Below are 15,392 nucleotides of genomic sequence, written 5' to 3' on the forward strand. Positions count from 1 at the left end.
GATACCCACCTCAAAACAAAAGACAGACACAGGAGGAAAGTGAAGGGATGTAAAAAATATTTTCAATGGAAATTGGGAACAAATGTAAAGCTATTGTAGCGATACTCATATCTGATAAGATAGACTTTAAAATGAAGGCCAATTAAGAGGACCTAAAGAGACACCTCTACAAACAGGACATACAAATGGCCAAGAGACATATGAAAAAATGTTCAGTGTCACTAATCATCAGAGAGATGCAAATTAAAACAATGAGGTATCACTTTACATCTGTCAGAATGGCTGCCATCAACAAATCATAAAACAAAAAGTGCTGACGAGGGTGTGGAGAAAAGTGGACCCTAGTACACTGCTAGTGGGAATGCAGACTGGTGCAGCCACTATGGAAAACACTATGGTGTTACCCAAAAAATTAAAAATTCAACTGCCATTTGACCCAGTGATCCCACTTCTAGGGATACACTCTAAGAAGCCTGAAATACCAATCAGAAAGAATATATGTACTCCTATGTTCATAGCAACACTATTTACAATAGCTAAGATCTGCAAACAACACAAGTGACCATCAGTAGATGAGTGGATGAAAAAACGGTGGTACATATACACAATGGAGTACTATGCAGCTGTAAAAAAGAATGATCACTTATCATTTCAGATGACATGGAGAGACCTGGAGAGTATTATGCTAAGCGAAACAAGCCAAGCAGAGAAAGACAAATATCACATGATCTCACTTATTTGTGGAATATAATGAACTAAACAAATTGATGAACAAAATAGACCCAGAGTCATAGAAGTAGCGTACAGACTGACAGTCCTCAGAAGAGGGGTGAGAAGGGGAGTAAAGGGATAAACCACAGAACTTATATGCATTTATGTATAACCGATGGACATAGACAACAAAGCTGGCAATGGAGGGAGTGTCAATGGGGAAAAAAGGAGAAACATATGTAACAAAAATAAATTAGTAAAAATATGAAATAAAATAAAACAAAGGCCAATTAACAACCAACATCTGCCCTATCCTCTGGAAATCCTCTTATACTGAACACCTGAGAACGTTTTTCACTCAGCTGAGGGCTACAACCCAAGGCTCATCAAGTAACTAAGACTACTAGCCTCCAGGCAAAAAGGTAGAAGATAACTGAACCTTCCCTGGACATGCAAATCTACCTAGGAAAGTAAGACTTGCCAGTAATGTTGAACATGGGTCCTCCTACACTCAAACAAACCCAGTACAGGGAGCTACAAACAGCAGAACACCAACACGCAAAGGGAAAATTTGGCAGGCTCCAAAACCCACTGAGATAGCCAAAATGGTGAAACAAAGAAACAAATCCAAAGTGAAACAACAAGAGAAGTCTACTGAATGAGATAAATGAAATACAGTTAAGTTATCAGAGGTAGAGTTCAGAGCCATGATGTTGAGGAAATTCAACTGCATGAGTAAGGACATCAACACCATGGGTAAAGATATAGAAACACTGAAAACCAACCAAGTGGAAATGAAGAATGACATAGCAGAAATAAAGAACACATTGGAAAGACTAACCAGCAGAGTACAAAAAACTGAGGACTGGATCAGTGAATTAGAAGACAGGGTAGAGCCCTGGCCGGTTTGGTTCAGCGGTTAGAGCGTAGGCCTGCGGTCCTGAGAGACCCGGGTTTGGTTCCCGCTAAGGGTATATATCTCAGTTGCAGTTTGTCCCCGGCCCTGGTCGGTTGTGCGGGTGGCAGCCACTCGATGTGTTCCTTTCGCATCAATGTTTCTCTCTCTCTCTCTCTGTTCCTCTCTCTCCCTCCCACTCTACCTGAACAAAAAATGGAAAAATGTCCTCGAGTGAGGATAAAAAAAACAAACAGAAGACAGGGTAGAGAAAAAATTAACCAATCAGAAAACCAAAAGGAAAAAACAAGAAGAGAGCTTAAGAGAGCTGTGGGACAACTGGAAACATAACAACATTCACATCATAGAAGTTTCAGAAGGAGAAGAAAATGAGCAAGGGTTAGAGAATATATGTGAACAAATTGTGATGGAAAACTTCCCTAACTTGGTAAAGAAAGAAGGCATTCAAGTTCAAGAAGCACAAAGACCGCCAAGTAAGAAAAACCCAAACAGGCCCACACCAAGACACATAGTAATTAAAATGCCAAAAATTAAAGACAGAGAAAATCCTAAAGGCAGCAAGAGAAAAGCAACAGGTTACCTACAAAGAAACCCCCATTAGGCTATCAGGTGACTTGTCAACAGAAACACTACAGGCCAGAAGGGAATGCCATGAAGTAATCAAGGTCACGTAAAACAAGAATCTGAATCCAAGACTACTCTATCCAGCAATGCTATCATTCAAAATAGAAGGTGAAATAAAGAGCTACCCAGACCAAAAAAAAAAAAAAAGGCTAAGGGAATATATTAGCACAAAACCAGCACTGCAGCCCTGGCCGGTTTCGCTCAGTGGTTAGAGCGTCGGCCTGCTGTCCTGAGAGACCCGGGTTCAGTTCCCGCTAAGGGCATGTACCTCGGTTGCAGTTTGTCCCCGGCCCTGGTTGGTCGTGCGGGTGGCAGCCACTCGATGTGTTCCTTTCCCATTGATGTTTCTCTCTCTCTCTCTGTTCCTTTCTCTCCCTCCCACTCTACCTGAACAAAAAAAAAAAAAAAACCAGCACTGCAAGAGATGTTAAAGGACTACTGTAATTAGTAGTAATAGGAAGAAAAATATAACCGCAATAAAAAAATGGCAATAAATAAGGACATATCAATAATAACCTTAAATGTAAATGGCTTGAATGCCCCAATAAAACGACACAGAGTAGCTGATTGGACATGAAAGCATGACTCATGTATACAGTTGGCCCTCATTTATCGCAGTTATTCAGTTCCAGACTCTACTGCGATAAATGAATTTCCACGAAGTAGGGTTATTTATATACAGTCGTCTCTTGCCACTTCACGCTTTGAAGTTCATGGCTTCACCCTATCATGTTTTTTTTCAAATACTGTATTGTATTTGAAAAAAACAGCAACACAGTGAAGCCATGAAAGTTGAAACACCAAGTGGCGAGGGACAACAGTATGCTGTTTACAAGAGACCCACCTCACAACAAAAAAACTCACATATGTTGAAAGTGAAGGGATGGAAAAAAAATCTTCCAAGGAAATGGAAAGGAAAAAAAAGCTGAGGTAGCAATACTTATATCTGATAAAATATATTTCAAAATGAAGGTCATAACTAGAAACAAAAAAGGCCACTGCATAGTATTGAAAGGATCTATCCAACAGGAAGATAAAACCTTGGTAAACATATAGGCACCCAATTTAGGAGCACCAAAATATATTTAAAATCCTGTGGAGAACTTCAAAGGAGAAATTGACAGGAATACAATCATAGCAGCAGACTTCAACACCTCACTGACATCACTGGATAGATCATCTACACAAAAAATTAACAAGGAAATAGAGACTCTAAATGAACACTAGAGCAAATAATTTAATAGATATCTACAGAGATTTACAACCCAAAATTGCAGAATTCACATTCTTCTTAGTGCACATGGGACATTCTCAAGACATACCACCTGTTAGGACACAAAGTAAGTCTCCACAAGTTCAGGAATATTGAAATCATATCAAGCATCTTCTCAGATCACAATGGCATGAAACTAGAAATCAACTGCAACAAGAACATGCAGACATTTGAACAATTGGAGGCTAAATAGCATATTATTAAACAATGAATGGGTTACCAAGGAGATCAAGGAAGAACTTAAAAATTTCCTGGGAACAAATGAAAATGAACACACAAAATCTATGGGATACAGCGAAAGCAGTTCTGAGAGGGAAGTTCATAGCACTACAGGCCTACCTCAAGAAACAAGAAAAATATCTAATTGGCTATCTAACCTCACAACTTAAAGAACTAGAAAGCAAACAAAAAGAGAAAACCCCAGAGCAAGTAGAAGAAAGGAAATAGTAAAGATCAGAGCAGAAATAAACGACATAGAGACCAAAAAACAATTCAAAGGATCAATGAAACAAAGAGCTGTTTTTTTGAAAAGATAAACAAGATTGATGGACCCTTAGCTATATGCACCAATATATATAGAGAGGACCCAAATACACAAATAAGAAATGAAAGAGGAGAAGTAACAACTGACACCACTGAAATACAAGGATTGTTAACAAATACTATGCACAATTATATAGCAACAAATTGGACAATCTGAGCAAAATGGACAAATTTCTAGAAGCACATAGATTCCCAAAACTGAACTTGGATGAGATAGAAAACTTGAACAGACCAATAAGAACTAAGGAAAGTGAAGATGTAATCAAGACTCTCCTAGAAAACAAAAGCCCAGGCCCGGATGGCTTTACGATTGTGGGGTGGGGGTGGGGGGTACTGAACATTCAGAGAAGAACTAATACCCATTCTCAAACTATTTGAAAAAATTCAAGAAGAAGGAAGACTCCCAAACTTGTTTTATAAGGCCAGCATAATTCTATTTCCAAAACCAGAAAAAGGCACTATAGAGAAAGAAAACTACAGGCCAATATCCCTGATGAACATAGATGCTAAAACCCTAAACATAATACTAGCAAATTGGATCCAGCAATACATTAAATAAATATTCACCATGACCAAGTGGGTTTCGTTCCAGGGATGCAAGGCTGGTACAATATTCACAAAACAATAAATGTGATACACCACATAAACAAAATGAAAGATAAAAACCATATGATCATATCATTAGATGCTGAAAGAGCATTTGACAAAATCCAGCACCCATTTCTGATAAAAAACACTCAGTAATATGGGAATAGAGGGATCATATCTTGACATAATAAGGCCATATATGAAAAACCTATGGCCAACATCATACTCAATGGGCAAAAACTAAAATCATTACCCTTAAGAACAGGAACAAGAAAAAGATGCCCATTTTTGCCACCCTTATTTAACAATACTGGAAGTCTTAGCCCCAGCAATCAGACATGAAGAAAAAATAAGAGGGATCCAAATTGGAAAGGAGGAAGTGAAACTGTCATTATTTGCAGATGACATGATATTGTACATAGAAACCCTAAAGACTCCATTAAAAATCTGCTAGATTTAATAAACAAATTTGGCGAGGTAGCAGGATACAAAATTAACGTCAAGAAATCAACGGCATTTTTATACACCAATAATGAACTCACAGAAAGAGAAACTAGAAAAGCAATCTCATTTACCATTGCAGAAAAAAAAAAAAAAAAATTAAGATACCAAGGAATAAACTTAACCAAAGAAATGAAGGACTTCTTCACATAAAACTACAGTCATTTATTTAAAAAACATAGAGGAAGATATAAAAAAGTGGAAGCACATACTTTGTTCATGGATTGGAAGAATTGACATCATTAAATGTCCATACTACCCAAAGCAATCTATAGATTCAATGCAATCCCCATCAAAATACCAATGAATATATTTCACAGACCTAGAATACATACTTCAAAAGTTCTTATGGAACCAAAAAAAGACTCCGAATAGCCACAGCAATCTTGAAAAAGAAGTACATATTAGGTGGGATCACAATACCAGATATCAGGTTATACTACAAAGCCACTGTAATCAAAACAGCCTGGTACTGGCACAGGAACAGGCATATAGATCAATGGGATAGAACAAAGAACACATAAATTGATCCAAAACATTATGCTCAATTAATATTTGACAAAGGGGGCAAGAGCATACAATGGGGTAAAGACAGCCTCTTTAATAAATGGTGTTGGGAAAATTGGACAACTACATGCAAAAAAATGAAACTAGACCATCAACTTACACCATACATAAGAATAAACTCAAAACGGATAAAAGACTTAAATATGACTCATGAATCTGTAAAAATCCTAGAAGAAAATGTAGGCAACAAAATTTCAGACATCATACACAGCAAAATTTTCACTGATACATCACCTAAGGCAACAGAAACAAAGCAGAAAATGAACACATGCGACTACATCAAACTCAAAAGCTTCTGCACAGCAAAAGAAACAATCATTAAAATGGAAAGGGAACCCACCATATATATGGGAGACCATAACTGCCAATGATACATCAGATGAGTTAATTTCCAAAATATATAGAGTGCTCATACAACTCAACAAAGGGAAGACAAAGAACCCAATTAAAAAATGGGCAGAGGAACTAAATAGACACCTCTCCAAACAGGACATACAAATGGCCAAGAGACATATGAAAAAATCCTCAGTGTCACTAATCGTCAGAGAGATGCAAATCAAAACAACAATGAGGTATCACCTCACACCTGCTGGAATGGCTGCCCTGAGCAAATCATCAAATAACAAGTGCTGGCACAGGTGTGGAGAACAGGGGACCGTCGTACACTGCTGGTGGGAATGCAGACTGGTGCAGTCACTATGGAAAACAGTATGGCATTTCCTCAAAAAATTAAAAATTCAACTGCCATTTGACCCTGTTATCACACTTCTAGGAATATATCCTAAGAAGCCTGAAACAACAATCAGAAAGAATCTATGTATCCCTATATTCATAGCAGCACTATTAAAATTGCTACAATCTGAACACAGACCAAGTATCCATTAATAGATGAGTGGATAAAAAAGCTTTGGTACATATATGCAATGGAATACTATGCAGCTGTAAGAAATAAAGATCTCTTATCTTTATAGGCACCATGGAGGGACCTCAAGAATATTATGCTAAGTGAAATAAGGAATCAGAGAAAGAAAAATGCCACATGATCTCAATTATTTGTGGTGTATAATGAACAAGGTGGGGTGATGAACAAAATAAAGAAAGAAGTATGGTTTAGACTGACAAACCTCAGATTAGGGGGATGGATGTATGGATGAGATGAACCAAAGAACTTATTTGCATGTCTGCATAACCAATGGACTTAGACAACAATGCTGAGGGGGTGGGTGGGGAGGAAGGGGTCTGGGTGGAAAAAGGATAAACATTTGTAACAAAAATAAGTAAATAAAAATTGGAGAAAAAATAAAATGAAGACCATAGTAAGATACAAAGAAGGTCACTACATAATATTAAAAGGATCGATCCAACAAGAGGATATAACCCTGGTAAACACATATGTACTGAATACTGTAGCACTAAAATATATTAAAAACTACTGGAGGCCCTTCAGGGAAAAATCAGTGGTAATCAATAAACTCCCAGCCAACAAAATCCCAGATCCAGATGGCTTCACAGGGGAGTTTTACAAAAAATTCAGAGAAGAACTAACACCTATTCTCAAACTATTCCAAAAAATTCAACAGGAAGGAAAACTTCCAAGCTCTTTTTATGAGACAAGCATAATCCTAATTCCAAAACCAGATAAAGATACTACCATGAAAAAAGGAGAAACATCTGTAATAAAAATAAATTAATAAAAAACACACTACAATGAAAGAAATTTACAGGTCAATATCCCTGTTGAATACAGACACCAAATCCTTCAACAGAATTTTTCCAAAAAGAATTGAGCAATATATTTAAAAAATGTTATACACCACGACCAAGTTGGATTTATCCAAGAGATGAAAGGCTGGTATAATATCCGCAAATCAATACAAGTGATACACCACATAAACAAAATGAAAGGTAAAAATCATATGATCGTATCAATAGATGCTGAAAAAACATTTGACAAAATGCAGCACCCATTTTTCTTTTTTTATTCCTCATCTGAGGACATTTTTGTATTTATCTTCAGTTAGAGCAGGAGGGAGAGATAGAGAAACATAGATGTGAGAGAGACACATTGGTTGCCACCCCCAACTAGGGCCAGGGAAATACTGCAATCGAGGTATGTGCCTTTAGCAGGAACCAAATCCAGGTCTCTCCGGTCCGGGGGCAATGCTGTAACCGCTGAGCCAAACTGGCCAGGGCACAGCACCCATTTTTGATAAAAACTCTCAGTCAAGTGGGATTAGAAGGATCATTTCTCATCATAATAAAGACTATATATGACAAACCTATAGCCAGCATCATACTCAATGGGCAAAACCTAAATGCATTTCCCTTAAGAACAGGAACAAGACAGGGATGTCTGCTTTCACCACTCTTATTCAACACAGTACTGGAAGTCTTAGCTACAGCAATCGGACATGAAGAAAAAATAGAAATAAAAAGCATCCAAATTGGAAAGAAGGAAGTAAAACTGTCATTATTCACAGATGACATGATATTGTACATAAAATACCCTAAAGATTACAACCAAAAAAACTACTAGATTTAATAAATGAATTTGGCAGGATACAAAATCATACAATATCCAGAAATTGGCATTTTTATACACCAATAATGAACACACAGAAAGAGAAACAAAAAAATAAATCTTACCATTGCAACAGAAATATTAAGATACCTAGGAATAAACTTAACCAAGGACGTAAAAGACCTGTTTTCAGAAAAGTACAGGACATTGCAAAAAGAAATAGAGAAAGATATTAGAAAATGGAAGCATATACCGTATTCATAGATTGGAAGAATTAACATAACTAAAATGTCCATATTACCCAAAGCAATCTATAGATTCCATGCAATCCCTATTAAATTACCAACGGCACCCTGGCCAGTTTGGCTCAGCGGTTAGAGTGTCAGCCTGCGGACCAGAGAGTCCTGGGTTTGGTTCCCGCAAAGGGCACGTACCTTGGTTGCAGTTTGTCCCTGCCCCGGTTGGGGTTGTGTGGGTGGCAGCCAGTCAGTGTGTCTCTCTCACATTGATGTTTCTCTCTCTCTCTTCCTCCCTCTCTCCCTCCCACTCTATCTGAAGATAAATGCAAAAGTGTCCTCAGTAAAAAAAAAAAATTACCAACAGCATATTTCACAGATCTAGAACAAATACTCCAAAAGTTTACATGGAACCAAAAAGACCCCAAATAGCCACAGCAATCTTGAAAAAGAACGAAGTTAAAGAAATCACAATTCTGGATATCTGGTTCTACTACAAAGCCATTATCATCAAAACAGCCTGGTACTGGCACAAGACCAGACATATACAGTTGTCCCTCACCAGTTCGCGCTTCAACTTTCATGGCTTTACTCTGTTGCGATTTTTTAAAATCATTCGGAATCGCCTGAAGTACTATATTTGAAAAAAACCACAATAGAGTGAAGCCGTGCAAGTCAAAGCGCAAAGTGGCGAAGGAGGACTGTATATAAAGAATCCTACTTCATGGAAATTCATTTATCGTGGTAGAGTCTGGAACTGATTAACCACGATAAACAAGGGCTGACCTTAGATCAATGGAATAGAAATTGTAGAGAACCCAGAAATCGACCCAAGACAATATGCTTAATTAATATTTGACACAGGAGGCTATAGCATACAATGGAATCAAGACAGTCTGTTCAATGAATGGTGTTGGGAAAACTGAACAACTACATGCAAAAAAACAAAAACAAAATTAGACTACCAACTTACACCACACACAAGAATAAACTCAAAATGGATAAAAGACTTAAATGTCACTCTTGAAACCATAAAATTCCTAGAAGAAAATGTAGGCAGCAAAATCCCATAATCACACATAGCAGAATTTTCACCAATACATCACCTAGGGCAAGAGAAACAAAGGAAAACATTAATAAATGGAAATACACTTCCAGTCAAGGTGGCAGCATAGGTAAATGTGATATTGCCTCCTCCCACAACCACATCAAAATTACAACTAAACTACAAAACAATCATCATTCAGAATCACCTGAAATTGAGCAGAATGGAAGTCCTACAACAATGAAATTGAAGAAACTGGTAGGAGGGTCGGAGGCACGGATGTGCTGGTCCCACACCCACGTGTGGCAGATAAAAATCAGGAGGGCTATTTTGGCTGTGAAACTCCTCCGAGGAGTGAGGGGTCCCCATCCATCAGGCTTCCAGCTCAGGGTTCCAGTGCCAAAAAGAGAAGACCCCATAACTTCTGGCTGTACAAAAACAGTAGTAATCGAGGCTGAGAGAGGCTGAAACTTCTGGAGCCCCAGGCAGTTCCTCTTAAAGGGCCCGTGCACAGACTTACTGAGACTACCTCCTTCTTGGCTCCAGCACTGGGGAAGTAGCTTGAAAGGCACCAGAGACATACAGGGAAGAACTGAGTTGTACGGCATTTGGGTGAGAACTGAAGAGGTTGCTTTCTCCCGGACAAACATGCTGGCAGAGGCTGTTGTTCTTTTGCTGAGCCCATACCCCAAGGGGCTGGCAGAGGGTCACCATATCTGGGACTTCAGCATCCTGGCTTACCTGTTTGCCCTGCCCTGGTGATTACCTGAGGCTCTGCCCCACCCAACTCCCAGGCCCATGCAAGCTGTTCCAATGGCTTTATCATAGTATTGGCCTGTCTTGCATCCTGCTTCACTTTCCTAAAATCTCTCAAACAAGCAGCAAGCCCCATTCCTCTCGTTAAGTGGCCCCAGGACTGGCACTAGAAGCTGCCAGCTTGGTTCACAAGTTGGCTTTTCCTGAGCACCTCCAAGCCCAGCAAAAGAAGCAGCCATCTTTAGATCATATTGCAGCTATGCTGGGTGGCCCCAGGTAGAACACAGGCAGTGGCTGACCTTGCCCCAGAGGGATCACACCCAGTGGACAGCTTCAGACCACATCAAAGCACTACCACCCAACCACATCCACAAGTAACACACTCAAGGAGTGGACTCAGTGAGTACCAGAGCCCTGCTGTAGTAAGTTTTGCTCTGTGTGGTGGCCCCTGCACAGCTGATCCTCCAAGGTAGTTAGAGGTCAGTGGACAGTGGTCATAGCCAGTCCTTGCAGCTGATCAGCCTGAGTAAATCCCTCCCACTGAGGTGCCAACAGCAATAAAGACTCAATTAAAACAGAAGGGTGTACAGTCAACACTAGGGGTGCACCACGAGGGCCCAGCTGGGGTGATCAGGGAAGATGTGCCACAGGATCCTACAGGACACCTACAACATTAGGCCACCCTACAAAACCTAGGGAAACATAGCAACTCTACCTACTACATAGAAACAATCACAGGAAAGCAGCCAAAATGAGACAAAGAAACATGTCTCAAATGAAAGAAAAAAACAAAACTCCAGGAAAAGAATTAAAGTGAAGATAAGCAATCAATCAGATGCAGAGTCCAAAACATCAGTTGTAAGGATGCTCAAGGAACTTAGTGAGAACTTCAAGAAACTTAACAAGAACTCCAAGAAAGTTAGTGAGAATATCAACAACATAAAAAAAGACCAGTCAATAATGAATGATGCACTAAATGAAACAATGAATAATTTACAGGGAATCAGAAGTAGAGTGGGTGAAGCCAAGAAGCAAACCATCGATTTGGAATGTAAGGAAGCAAAAAACACCCAATCAGAACAGCAAAAAGAAAAAGAATTTTAAAAAATGAGGATGGTATAAGGAGCCTGTGGCACAACATCAAGTGTACCAACATTCGCATCATGGGAGTGCCAGAAGGAGAATAGAGAGGGCAAGAAATTGAAAAACTGTTTGAAAAAATAATGACAGAAAACACCCCTAACTTGGTAAAGGAAACAGACATACAAGTCCAGGAAGCACAGAGAGTCCCATACAGATGAACCCAAAGAGGTCAACATCAAGACATATTATAATCAAAATGCAAAAGATTCAAGATAGAATCTTAAAAGCATCAAGAGAAAAGCAGTTAGTTACCTACAAAGGCGCTCCCATAAGACTGTCAGCTAATTTCTCCAAAGAAACTTTGCAGTCCAGAAATGAGTGGCAAGAGACATTCAAAGTGATGAAAAACAATGACCTACAACCAAGATTACTATATCCTGAAAAGCTATCATTTAGAATCAATGAACATATCAAGAATTTCCCAGACAAGAAAAAGCTAAAGGAGTTCATCACCACCAAACCAGTATTATATGAAATGTTGAAGGGTCTTCTTGAAGGAGAAGAACAACAACAAAATGAACAATAAAATGGCAATAAATACATATCTATCAACAATGAATCTACAAACAAAATGAGCAGGCAGAACAGAAACAGACTCATAGATACAGAGAAGTGTCTGTTGCTTGCCAGATGGGAGGGTGCTGAGGGGATGGGTGAAAAAGATGAAGGAATTAAGAAGTACAAATTGGTTGTTTGACTGATGAACTTCAAAGGGAAGGGGGAGGGAGGACGAGAAGAGATAAACCAAAAAACTTGTATACATATATACATAACCAATGGACACAGACAATAGTGTACGGAAGGCAGGAGGGGGGCAGAATGTGGATGGGGGGACCAATGGAGAAAAATGGGGGGATATCTGTAATATAGTCAACAATAAAGATAAGTTTATGCCCTGGCCAGTTTGGCTCAGTGGTTGGAGCATCAGCCTGCAGACCAGACAGTCCTGGGTTTGGTTTCCGCCAGAGGCACATGCCAAAAAAAAAAAAAGATAAGTTTAAAAAAATAAATAAATGGGCACTGGCCAGTTTGGCTCAGCAATTAGAGCGTCAGTCCACGGACCAGAGAAACCCGGGTTCAGTTTCCGCTAAGGGCACGTACCTCGGTTGCAGTTTGTCCCTGGCCCCAGTTGGGGTCGTGCAGGTGGCAGCCACTCAGTATGTCTCTCTCATATTGATGTTTCTCTCTCTCTCTTACGCTCTCTCTCTCCCACTCTATCTGAAGATAAATGCCAAAAAAAAAATAAAATAAAATAAATAAATGGGAATACATCAAACCAAAAAGCTGTGCAGCAAAAGAAACCAGCATCAAAATGAAAAGGTAACCCATTGTATGGGAGAACATATTTGCCAATGATACATCTGATAAGGGGTTAATTTCCAAAATATATAGAGTACTTATTTAAGTCAACAAAAGGAAGACAAACAATCCCAATTAAAAAATGGGCAAAGGACCTAAATAGACACTTCTCCAAACAGGACATACAAATGGCCGAGAGACATATAAAAAATGCCCAACATCACTAAGGATCAGAGAGATGCAAATTTAAATGGCTATAAGATATCACCTCACTCCTGCCAGAATAACTGGCATCAACAAGTCATCAAACAACAAATGCTGGTGAGGATGTGGAGAAAAAAAGGACTCTAGTACACTGCTGGTGGGAATGCAGACTGGTGCAGCCACTATGGAAAACACTGTGGTGTTTCCTCAAAAAATTAAAATGGAACTGCCATTTGATCCAGTGAACCCACTTCTAGGACTATATTCTAAGAATCCAGAAACACCAATCAGAAAGAATATATGCACCCATGTTCACAGCAGCACTATTTACAATAGTTAAGATCTGGGAACAGCCCAAGTGTCCATCTAATAGGTGAGTGGATAGAAAAGCTGTGGTATATTTACAGAATAGATTATGCAGTTGTAAAGAAAGATCTCTTACCCTTTGATATGACATGGAGGGACCTGTAGTGTATTATGCTTAGCAAAATAAGCCAATCAGAGAAAGACAAAGATCATGATTTCACTTATTTGTGGAATATAATGAACAAAATAAACTGATAAACAAAATAGATCCAAAGACATGGACATAGGGAACAGACTGACAAACCTCATGGAAGGGGGTTTGTCAGGCAAGAAGGGATAAACCAAAGAACTTACATGCATATATGTATAACCAATGGACACAGACAGCAGTGCAGTGAAGGTGTGAAGGTGGAGGAGGGTAGCAGGAAGGAGGCTGTCAGTGGGAGAAAAAGGAGGGACATCTGTAATAAAAATCATTAAAAAAATAAAAATTAAAAATAAATTAAAAAAAAAACTTGGACATGATTATTCAAAGCAGTATTATTAACAATGCCAAAATGAAACAACCCAAAGGTCCATCAAATGCTGAATAGATTAAAAAATGTGTTTGTTCTATACAATGAAATGTCATTCAACAATAATGAAGTACTGTTTTAAAGGTATGTCTTACATGCTACAAATAGACATACCTTTAAAACATTATGATAAATAAAAAGGGTAGTCATGAAGGACCACATATTATGTGATTTCACTGAGGAAATGTCCATAACAGACAATACAGATGGAGTACAGTAGTGGATCCCTAGGGCTAGGAAGAGTGGGGTAAGTGGAAACTGGCATAGGGTGATTGCTAAAAGGCACAGGGTTACTTGTTAGTGTGATGAAAATGTTCTAAAATGGATTTTGAGCCCTGGCCGGTTTGGCTCAGCGGTTAGAGCGTTGGCCTGCGGTCCTGAGAGACCCGGGTTCGGTTCCCGCTAAGGGCACGTACCTCGGTTGCAGTTTGTCCCCGGCCCTGGTCGGTTGTGCGGGTGGCAGCCACTCGATGTGTCCCTTTCACATCGATGTTTCTCTCTCTCTCTCTGTTCCTCTCTCTCCCCCCAACTCTACCTGAACAAAGAATGGAAAAATGTCCTCGGGTGAGGATAAAAAATAAATAAAATAAAAAATAAAATGGATTTTGATGATGACTGTATAATTGTGAATGTAGAAGACACTTTAAATGAGTAAAATGTATAGTATGTTGATTATATCTCAATAAAGCTGTTATCAAAATTTAAAATATATATATGGTGACTTAAGATTTGATTTTGGTGAACACACAATGCAAAACAGATGATGTATTATAGAATTGTGCACTTGAAACCTATATAATTTTATTAACCAGTATCAGCTCAATGAATTTAATAATAAAATTTTTTAAAGTCAAATGGAGCCTGGCCAGTGTGGCTCAGTGGATTGAGTGTTGTCCCATAGACTGGGAGGTCCCGGGTTGATTCCCAGTCAGGGCACATGCCCGGGATGTGGGCTTGATCCCCAGTGGAGGGTATACAAGAGGCAGCCAATTGATGATTTCCTCTCACATCGATGTTTCTATCTCTCTCTCCCTTCTCTCTCTAAAAAAGCAATAAAAACTTTTTTTTTAAGTCAAATGGATAAAGATGATGTGGTACATACAGATAATGGAATATTATTCGGCCATAACAAAAAGAGTGAAATTGTACCATTTGCAACAACATGGATGGACCTAGAAGGTATTATGGTAAGTGAAATAAGTCAGAGAAAGACAAAAACATAATTTCATCTATGTGTGGAATATAAAAAAAATAAATGAACAAAACAGAAACAAACTCATACAGAGAAAAACATGGGTTGCCAGATGGGAGGAGGACTGGGGGGCTGTGAGGGAAAAGGTGAAGGGATTAAGAAATACAAATTTGCAGTTACATAATAGTTATGGCGGTGTAAAGTACAGTTTAGGGAACACAGTCATTGATATTGTCAGAACTGTGTCAAATGGGTGCAAGACGTATTGGGGGCATCATTTTGTAAGTTATATAAATGTCTAACCACTATGTTATACACCTGAAACTAATATAATATTGAATGTCAACTGTAATTGAAAAAGAAAATTCTCTTTTAAAAAGAAAAAAATATTT

This window comes from Molossus molossus, unplaced genomic scaffold (genome assembly GCF_014108415.1).
Source record: "Molossus molossus isolate mMolMol1 unplaced genomic scaffold, mMolMol1.p scaffold_m16_p_16, whole genome shotgun sequence".
In the NCBI taxonomy this organism is placed as follows: Eukaryota; Metazoa; Chordata; class Mammalia; order Chiroptera; family Molossidae; genus Molossus; species Molossus molossus.